This window comes from Apis dorsata, unplaced genomic scaffold (assembly GCF_000469605.1).
Source record: "Apis dorsata unplaced genomic scaffold, Apis dorsata 1.3 scaffold_97, whole genome shotgun sequence".
In the NCBI taxonomy this organism is placed as follows: domain Eukaryota; kingdom Metazoa; phylum Arthropoda; class Insecta; order Hymenoptera; family Apidae; genus Apis; species Apis dorsata.
The window spans coordinates 246,349-255,186 of record NW_006263395.1 but is presented as its reverse complement, the minus strand read 5'-3'; the positions used below and the strand labels follow the sequence as shown (position 1 = coordinate 255,186).

Genomic DNA, 8,838 nt, shown 5'->3' with positions numbered 1-8,838 from the left:
CCGAATACGGCGTTTTCGAACAAGAAAACCCACCACCACTTTCCTTGTGGCTGCCGCTTTCTTTGCGTCCAGCGTTTTCGGCCCGGCTGTAATTGTTCCTTTTTTCTCATTTTATCCGTGGGGTTTCCCTTAATGCCGTTGCAAATTTGTTGAATCGATAGACATGGAGGAGGAAGGGGGAGGAGAGGGGTATGTGACAAGGCGTGCCTTTTTTGTTCCGATATGGATATGGTATAGGTATGGTATAATATTATATCGTGAGGTTCACAATTATGACGATGATAGTGTAGTTGTGTAGATACGGGGGGATAGAAAGTTCTATGCACACGGAGCGATTGACAATTTTTGCAACGTGGTTTGCGAAGTATCGCGAGTGATTTATGAAACGCGAGGAAGAAGGTAAATTTCATATTCGATGGATCGAATTAAGCATCCCGGGCAAGAAATCGAATCGAATAAAGATGGAATCGAAGGAGAAAAAAAAAAAAAAAAAAAAGATTGATCGCCGTAGTTCGATTATCGGAATGAAAACAAGTTCTTCCATGTTACGATTCATTGACTTACTACGTCTAGTCCGTAAAAAAACATCGAACTACCGGGAGATAAATCGGATCATCCAAGTTGATTCTTCTCGTTCTTTTCTCGTTCGATAGTTTTCTTTGAAAACGAGGGGGAGAGAGAGAAAAAAAGCAGTAACTTGATAAAAACGATGGTTTCTGTCACGAATGTCAAATTTTACGATGCACTATACCTCAATGGCTGCACAAACGATTTATAAACGTTTGTACGAACTCTTGAAACGATTAGTATTCATTGAACACGATATTTACTATACCGTTGTCGTTAATCAACATAAGTACAATAGGTATTCCGATTACTTAATGGCTTCATACACGAATAACGCTGACCTACTCGTTGTATTATGTTCGACGTGCAACGAAGCGAGCATTTCCGATTCACGTGTGTACGATACGAATCGAAACGATTCGTTCGATACCTGACCGAATAAAAATGCGCGATGTTCGTTTAAATAAGGAAATGTCATTTTTGAACGGAGAATTGTCGAGTGGATATGCTGAGAACCCTTGTTCAATTCGGTCATCCTTTCAATTGGAGCTGCTTATTTCAGATTGTTAAGTCGCGTTCACACCAAAAGTTCCAACGCATTCGGAATATACGCGATAGGTAAGTCATTAGATGTAATATTTTTAAGAAATATTTTTATACAAAAATATTTAAATAATCACTTTTTAATCAATTAATGATTCGTTTCTTTGAAAATGAAATCTTGTCTTCATTCGAAAAAATATTATATTACCCAATAATAAGATATAGGTTAATTATATATCGAATGATTATAAACTATTCTTGACTTCTTATTATATGACATTAATCCTCATTAATGATATTAAATCTATTATCAAATCATATTTTTTCCATTTAAATTAAAATATTTGAAAATGGTATGCCAATAATAAAATAAATTATAATAATAAAATATTCTATGTATTATTATTCTAATCTAATATATTTTTTCTTACAGTATTACTATAATTAAAATTTTCTAAACTTTAATCTATATTTTAATCTAAATTATTCTAAATTATTTATAATTACTATCTTTTTGTAAAAACATTGTAAATAATATAACCTAACCTAGCATCAGAATAGAAGAAAAAATTATATATTTAAACATCCAAATCCTGTCAAGTTTCACTTCCCAAAATTAACAGGTGTGACACGACTCGAAAACAAAGTGTTAAATGCGATCTCGGAATAGTTTAATTAATGAAAAGTTCAGTTTAATCAGAGGTTCGCGCTCCCGCTGAAAGGCGCGTTTACATGTATGTACGTATACGGTCGTACACGACATTAATCGCGCCGGTATGTGGCGACGACGAACAGTGCCGCCTACACAGTCACTTGACCTCCCTACGCCTCCGTATCTCTCAGTTAACCTTATCAACTCGATTCAACTCGACCTAACCGGTGTCAGGCCGATGTAGCTCGAAAGCAGACGCGCCGCTTACCTATATTCACGTTCCTTCGTTTTGCCATGGGACACCATAATATCTCGATTCACGCGCACCGAATAAATATCGAATGATTATCGATCCGGTCACTAACACTTGCAAACGTAAAAAGTTGTACAGAACGCTTAATTGGCAAATGACGTTTCGAATGTTGAAAATAATTAATTTTGAATGAATAATTCTTGATATTGAAAAAAAGTTTTATGAGAATTTTGGATATAGAATTATGTCTATAAAGTTTCGTGATAATTTTGTTGAGAGGTTAAGTACGAAAAGGAGAATTCAAGAAAGTAGAAAATAAAAATGGAACGATTGATGGGAAACAAAAATGGAAATATTTCAGATTGAAATCGAATTTTAACGAAGAAATTCTCCCTTTTATTCGCACGTCTCGTGAAATATCGCGACAACTCTTAGGGAGCTGTTCAAATTTGTATGCGTTGTAGATAATGTCGAACGGGGCTTGTCTCATTATTATCTCGTTTCGCACGAGTAATTCATTTTTATATATGTCGAAGTTTTGTTCAATGATTCACGAGCGTTTCACGCGATGCACCCGATCACATTTGAAATTCTCGGTTCGTCTAATTGTTCTGATTCTATTTGCATGATTTTTATCTTTTGATCGAATCGAAAAAAAATTGTTTTCAAATAAATTTCTAGATTATTCATTTTCGACTTTTTCCTTTTCCTTTTTCTTACTCGAAATGTTATCGTTCACAAAATTCCAATTTCTACTCAATATAGCATTGTACAACGATATGTTGCTCTCTATATTATTAGCAATTTATCTTAATTAAACATGATTGTTATAATTATTGATAAATCACTAAAATTTATCTAAATTTATTCATCTTGATTACATTATTACTAACTGATTCGTCTTAATTTATGCTATTTAAAATTCTTAACCTCTATAAATGTTATCGATAAATGAATCAATCGATAATTATTATAATGAATATAAGTCATTGGATAATTACGTAAGAAAGAATCATGCATAAATAAAATAATAATTTAAAATTTCTTCATAATTTTTGTCATATTACGAATTACAAATAACTTTATTATATGATATAAAGAATACGAAAAATCTTACCAAAAAAGATGAATGTAGTTCAATGGTCGCAATAGAAGACTACAAGTTCGTTGATGTAGAAAAAAACAAGAATTTCAAAACTTATATCGTTCACACAAGTTATAACACTCACATAATTAAAAATTTAAGATATATTTACTAAAAATAATTGCACTAATTAACAACTGAATATTAATACACAAAAAGCGCGGGATTCTCGACAGGCGTGACTCAGCCATCTTGTCCTACTAATGACTTCGAAATCAAAATAGTATTAAATTTCCAAATATATATAATTATTAATTGATTTGAATTTTATTTATAAACTATCAAATATTTATAAAATAAAAATAATTATTAATATTAAACTTATTTTAATTTATTAATTGAATATTTTAATATCATTATATAATTAAGTATTGAATATGATATACATGTACATGACGTGTACATGGAAATAGAATACGTTCGTCAAAAAATTTCAAGACAAAGCTATGTTATATAAAAGTAATACGCAATAATATTTACAAAACAAAATAGATGCGTATTTTAATTTTAAAATTCTAATTAAAAATTATAACGAAAAATTAACGATAAATCTTAACTTTTATATACATAGTAGTTTCATTTAACATATGTTTTGACAAACGCATATCAAGAAGCAAACGAAGCATCTGTTCATAACCTGTGCCGTTATTCATAATTATTATTTTCTTTTTTATATTTTAATCTTATTTAAAATATTGTTTATATATATTATTATATTTATCATTTTTTTCTATGGTTTCGTAATCTTGTTCTATTTTATCCCGGTTTTATTCTACTTGAAAACATGATTGAAATCTCATCAAATATCAAGGAGAAAAAATTTCATCCATTCTCGAAACAAACACGATCTTTGTCAAATATCATTCCGAAGGATCACACGAAACGAAAAAGGAGAAACCAGGGATAGGATAACCAGAAGCAGGGGTGGTGAGTATCAATCTAATAGTAATGAGCAGTGATGCCGAGCGGAAGACTTTGAAATATACATTATGCGGGGATTATGTTTATGCATGCGGGAAAGGCGGCGAGAGCATTTTTCTTTTGATATGCCTTTCGCGGCTCCCGCGAGGAGCATCTTCGCGCGGTGGCTATGAGATTTGAATAAAAGTATCTGGCCAAGTCACTCTGCCGGGGAGCAATTCGCCAGCTGCTTTTTACAACTGCGTGCTCTCATTAAATATGTATAGATTCGCGCCCCGAGCATGTTCCCCCGGATTCGGCCGCCCCCTTCGATCCTCCATCGCCCCTTATACCCCGGTCCGATAATAGAACCGCGCGAACGATTACGAAAAACATATGTTTTAAAAATTGCACGCCGCGGGACAGATATATCGTAGCCGCTATCATTTTTTTCAAAAGGAAATCTGATCCGCGATTCCGCGAGTAGGAGGCATAGTAAATTATTGGAAAATAGAAGGGGAAAACGGATGATACGATAGATTGTTCATATATTTGAATAATTTTGAGATTTGTCGAATAAGCGCGCCATAATTTTAATAAGTTATTTAAAAATAGTAGAGATAAAATTTACGATAAACTTTTTATTTTCGTTATCATCTTTCTTTGTTACCAAATTTAATTTGCAATTATTTTTTATTATTTTATTAATTCTCAATTTCATATTATTATATAATTTCATGGCGAAAAATAATAATAAAAGAGATAACATTAAAAATATACGAAGCTTGCTACGGCAATTTCACGGGTCCCAGACAATAATGAAAATTACAATAAAGTGCAATATATGAGTAGAATTGGTACCCTAAAAGAAGAGCTCCCTTTGTCCCAAGAGCGATTTATTCATAAACTGTAACAATCACGATAATGCGTACCTTGTATACAGAAATGACTTGCCCAATAAAACCAGATGGAAGAAGACAAAAAGGTAACAACGTGTAGCACAATGAAACTCGCTGATTCCTCTGTCTACGTATAATTTCCTCGATATTCGATTGAATTGCAAATAATTACGAAGAATATACCGTATGATTTAACTTTTTAACACGGTCCTCCATCTTACATTTCCAGATCGATTAACTTGGGCTCGCTACCAGTTAGTCAGTCAATCATTAGGTAATGAGGCCGTGTTTGGAAGCCAGCGTAACTGGACGTCGATTGTCCGTATAAATGTATTGCCGTCCGCATAGAATAGGGCTGCCGATCTTATCGTCACGGTTTCATGTAATGCTAATGGACGCGTGGTAGCCCAATATGTACTTTAAACGAAAAGGTTAATATGATAGCGAGATAATGCGCGGACATTAAGGAGCCGGACGAGGAACGGCGGACAAATTATGAAGAGAACCGTCTCGAAGAAACGAGATCTCGTTTGCTGCGAACCCTTCAAGGTAAGAAAAGAAAATGGATCGCGAAGCAAATTGTCATTCGTTGTAGTTTGAACGGAATCGTTTATTTCCTTCTTAAGAGAAACTTGTTCTCAGATATTTAACTTCTTGTTATAATTTTTCATTTTCGTAATTATCGAGGATGAGAATCGATTATGTGGGTAATCAATTTATTACGAACTTGTGTAGTAATTATGATAAATATATAGTAAATATAATTCGGCATTTTATAAAATTAAAAGTTGAAAGATAATGAAATTAATTATAATTACATATAAGTTTTTTTTTTCTTTTATAAAACTCTTTACTTACTTTTCGAATGAAAAATTTCGATTTAAATCTCGCAATTTAGCAAGCAAAATGCCCGTACATTCTTTATTAAGATGCAACGTCCCCGGCGGTTTCATTTCTCCTAGGAACAAATGGGCCGCAAGTTATCACCCCGAGAGAGAGAGAACGCGACCCTTCCATTTAAAAAATGTAAATTTGTTAATGCAACAGTAGTGGGAGAAGCGTGAAAATTTGCCCGACAACCCTGCCATTTCTTCAGCTTGGTTCGTAGCCACCCTATTACCTGGGACTATTATCCAATACAAAAAATCAAATAAAGTATGCTAAGTTACGCTTCGAAGACTTTAGGGAGTCAGCCGAGAACTGTCGAGGGGTTGTAGAAACATTTTTTTCTTACGCCCTTCCCCGACCCTAGAAACGTTCGCCCAGCTACGTTCTGCCAACACCCATCGGCCACTTACACGCTTTCTTCGTCGCTTCCTATTAACTTTCAACAGGGTGTAAGAATTAAACGAGTCTTAAAGCCCGGCTCTCGCGATTTATAGGCAGACGAACGTGAAAATTGCCTCGACAAAATCTCGCGAAATATTCCTTCATATCGTCCGTTCGAGTACGATCGATTATTTAATCACGATAAAACAATCACGTAAAATCGATTGTGTTCCATCACGTGTGATATTTCGAGTATTATTCTATTTTATTTTAGAAATATTTTTGTTTCTTTTTCAGTGGAATTGGAAACTGAATGTTCTCGATTAAAAATATGAAATCGACAAGTTTTTCAAGTTCGCGAAGACGATAGTGAAGAAATGGAATATTTATTGAAACAAAATATTTAAGGTAAGACTGATAATTCTATTTTGTTTAATAGATAAATATAAAAGCGAATGCGATATGCACGGAAAAAGCAAACGAGCATCGATTCTATCGCGAAAATCACCGTCATTCTTATGAGTACAAAACGTTCCTATCTCGTGATCCTCATATCACATAAATGGATATAACTTTCTACTAACGACCAGCTACGCAATATCGGGCTACGATTTTCTATCGTTGCATAAGCTGTAATAAGGTTGACGTAATGGGACCAGAAAAAAAGTATTGATCCAAACTCCGCGAAGCACACCGCGAAAGTTTGATAAAAACTCACATTTCACGCTTCGATAGGTTTCATTATAGTCGATACATATTATTCGATGTTCTTCCACGTGATAAAAAGAAGAGAAAAGTAGCAGGAGTTCTACGCTCAGATGACGTTTTCGAATAAGCTTATATCGCGATGTATTTGCTTTTGAAACGCGAGTGATAAACATCTAACGTGGATGAAAATCGATATATTAAATAATATATCGAAACGAAACGAAACGTACCCTTAACGAAAATCATTGGTATCTGAATCCCTTCACGGAGAATTTTTGTGTTTACAGGATCAAAGGAATCGCTGGGTATAATAAAGAAAGTAGGTGAATTTCGAAATAAAGATGCGATCTCGCTCAAGAGACAGCCGAGTGACTTATGTCAAATGTTCTCGACGACATTTAACGCGGATTATAAAAACAAGGACTCGATGAACGTTGTTGAACGAAGAGCAGGGACAGTTGCTTCACCGTGCCATTAAAATACGCACTTGTTTCCTCGAACATGCACACACGGCCACTTTTACTGCTTTCCAGCAAATAACGACAAATATGGTACTTTGTGGCTCAAACTTAATATCTGATCGTTTGTGAAATACGCGGCGCATTATTGCATTCCACGTTGTCGGACCTTGACTTCGTCCAAGATATAGTTCTCGATTTATGAGAAATATCTCCACGGCTGCGATCACCACTGAATGCTATTGGAATTCTACCGAGAATTTAGTCGTTTGAAAAAAAAAAAAAAGGGCTATTCAGTTACAGATACGCTTTCTTGTCTGCGTTACATATAGCCAACCGTGGAATACCGGTAGCCTCGAACAATCCAGTTTCTTGGAAGTTCTTTTCACGAACGTTTTAGAAAACAACAAAGATTACCTCGAATCGAAGTAAAGGGAAATGTAAATTCTTTGAAATACAAAAAAAAAAGATTTTTAATGCGTGATATTGGATATAACAATTAATAAAATTTGTTGTTATTATTTATAGCGTTTGGATTTTATGTTTCAAAACGTTTTTATTTTTGATACGACTAACTGAACGATGAACTTTAAACCACTAATGGCCTTGAAAGTGCATCGAAATAAAACGTAGGAAAGTAGCGTGTGCAAGTCGTAGACTTCTCTTTTTCTCAATGGGCGTTTTTCAAACTAATTAAAGCGGATATTAAATCACTTCTACGGTGCACACCCTTCGGTTTCACTGACGTACGACCTATTAATTAACGTTACCGATGCTGCAGAATATTACTTGTCTCAAGATTCTAGAGATATTTCTTTTCTATTGGATAATCAAAAATTTAAAAGAAAAAAAACCCTCGAACACAATTCTTCCAATTTTTCACAATTTTCACCTAAAAATCTCCATTTATAAATTTTCTAAAAAAAATAAAGTATTCAAATGATCTCACATTTATACACTATTTTTATTTACAGATTACCTCACGATCACTCGTCAAATTTCTTCAATTTTAATTCTTCAAGAAACGAGATCGAGTATTTCGAGTAGCGTGGCGTCGAAGTTCGGGAAAAAGGAAGCGGACAGGGGCGGTTAGCCGGTCCGACAAAGGACGAGGATCCCTGAGGAGGCACGGCACGAGTGGGTCAGTGACGTCGGGCACGGGACAGCTTGCATATCGAGGGATCAAGGAGGGGAGGAGGGAGACACCGGGCCCTCCTCGAATGATCTTGACTCGAGGGAGAGAGCGAGTCGATCGAGGCGTTGGCGCGAGCGAGAGACGCGGCTGGGCCGCGGGCGAGTTGTATAATATGAACGCGGCGGGCCGCGGCGCAGTTTCGGCAGGCTATAATCAATTCTGATTGCAGTCCAGCATCGCAGCGCGATCCACCGGCCCGATAGCTGAGAAAAAAGTTCGCGCTTCCAACTACCGGGCTGCCCAACGTACC

At 35.2% G+C, this 8,838-nt stretch overlaps 1 protein-coding gene and 1 long non-coding RNA gene across 3 annotated transcripts in view; one reads left to right on the top strand and one right to left on the bottom strand.

Annotated features, from left to right (window-relative positions):
• Positions 1 to 8,838, bottom strand: part of LOC102681803 (protein trachealess) — a 119,559-nt gene that overhangs the window by 100,981 nt on the left and 9,740 nt on the right. The gene's annotated exons all lie outside the window — the stretch shown is intronic.
• LOC116185092 lies at positions 3,755 to 6,595 on the top strand. Of its 2 annotated transcripts, none has more exons than XR_004149865.1 (3): positions 3,755 to 4,086; positions 5,188 to 5,507; positions 6,525 to 6,595. It is a non-coding gene; the product is annotated as an uncharacterized LOC116185092 (long non-coding RNA). The 2 variants fall into 2 exon arrangements; XR_004149866.1 differs by lacking the exon at positions 3,755 to 4,086 and adding an exon at positions 4,797 to 5,044.